Source organism: Mus musculus, chromosome 7 (genome assembly GCF_000001635.26).
Source record: "Mus musculus strain C57BL/6J chromosome 7, GRCm38.p6 C57BL/6J".
NCBI classification, from domain to species: domain Eukaryota; kingdom Metazoa; phylum Chordata; class Mammalia; order Rodentia; family Muridae; genus Mus; species Mus musculus.
Genome location: NC_000073.6, coordinates 20,513,640 through 20,515,684, shown reverse-complemented (window position 1 = coordinate 20,515,684; position 2,045 = coordinate 20,513,640).

Below are 2,045 nucleotides of genomic sequence, written 5' to 3'. Positions count from 1 at the left end.
AAATAACCCCATTAAAAATGGGGCTAAGAACTGATCAAAGAATTCTCACCTGAGGAATACCGAATGGCAGAGAAGCACCTGAAAAAATGTTCAACATCCTTAATCATCAGGGAAATGCAAATCAAAACAACCCTGAGATTCCACCTCACACCAGTCAGAATGGCTAAGATGAAAAATTCAGGTGACAGCAGATGCTGGAGAGGATGTGGAGAAAGAGGAACACTCTTCCATTGTTAGTCGGATTGCAAGCTTGTACAACCACTCTGGAAATCAGTCTGGCGGTTCCTCAGAAAATTGGACATAGTACTCCCGGAGGATCCTGCAATACCTCTCATGGGCATATATCCAGAAGATGTCCCAACCAGTAAAAAGGACACATGCTCCCAGTATGTTCATAGCAGCCTTATTTATAATAGCCAGAAGCTGGAAAAAACCCAGATGCCCCTCAACAGAGGAATGGATACAAAAAATGTGGTACATTTACACAATGGAGTACTTGTCAGCTATTAAAAAGAATGAGTTTATGAAATTCCTAGCCAAATGGATGGACCTGGAGGGCATCATCCTGTGTAAGGTAACACAATCACAAAGGAACTCACACAATATGTACTCACCGATAAGTGGATATTAGCCCAAAACTTAGGATACCCAATATATAAGATACAATTTGCTAAACACATGAAACTAGAGAAGAATGAAGACCAAAGTGTGGACACTGTGCCCCTTCTTAGAATTGGGAACAAAACACCCATGGAAGGAATTACAGAGACAAAGTTTGGAGCTGTGTCAAAAGGATGGACCATCTAGAGACTGACATATCCAGGGATCTACCCCATAATCAGCATCCAAACGCGGACACCATTGCATACACTAGCAAGATTTTATCGATAGGACCCAGATGTAGCTGTCTCTTGTGAGACTATGCCGGGGCCTAGCAAACACAGAAGTAGATGCTCACAGTCAGCTAATGGATGGATCACAGGGCTCCCAATGGAGGAGCTAGAGAAAGTATCCAAGGAGCTAAAGAGATCTGCAACCCTATAGGTGGAACAACATTATGAACTAACCAGTACCCCGGAGCTCTTGACTCTAGCTGCATATGTATCAAAAGATGGCCTAGTCGGCCATCACTGGAAAGAGAGGCCCATTGGACACGCAAACGTTATATGCCCCAGTACAGGGGAACGCCAGGGCCAAAATGGGGGAGTGGGTGGGTAGGGGAGTGGGGGTGGGTGGGTATGGGGGACTTTTGGTATAGCATTGGAAATGTAAATGAGCTAAATACCTAATAAAAATGGAAAAAGAAAAAAAAAAAAGAGAGAGCAGGCTGAGCAAGCCAGAGGAGGCAAGCCAGGAAAGAACATCCCTCCATGGCCTCTGCATCAGCTCCTGCTCCCTGACCTGCTTGAGTTCTAGTCCTGACTTCTTTCAGTGATGAACAGCAATGTGGAAATGTAAGCTGAATAAACCCTTTCCTCCCCCCCCCAAAAAGAAAATATCTAATATAAATAAATAAATAAATAAATAAATAAATAAAAGTGATGAATTCATGAACTTCTTAGACAAATTATAGAACTAGAAAATATCATCAAGAGTGAGGTAACCCAATGGCAAAATAACACACTTGGTATGCACTCACTGATAAGTGGATATTAGCCCAAAACTATAAATAAACAAGAAAGAATTCACAAACCATAGGAAGCTCAAGAAAAAGGAGGCAAAAGTGTGGGTGCTTCAGTCCTTCTTAGAAGGAGAACAAAATACTCATAGGAGCAAATATGGAGATAAAGAGTAGAGCGGAGACTGAAGGAAAAGTCATCCAGAGACTGTCCCACCTGAAGTTTCATCCCATATACAATTACCAAACCCAGACACCTTTGTGGATGCCAAGACGTGCATTGAGAAAGAGGCTGGTATGGCTGTCTCCTGAGTGACCCTGCCAGAGCCTTACAAATACAGGGACAGATGCTCAAAACCAATCATTGGACTGAGCATGGGGTCCACAATAGAGGAGTTAGAGAAAGGACCGAAGGAGTTGAAGGGGA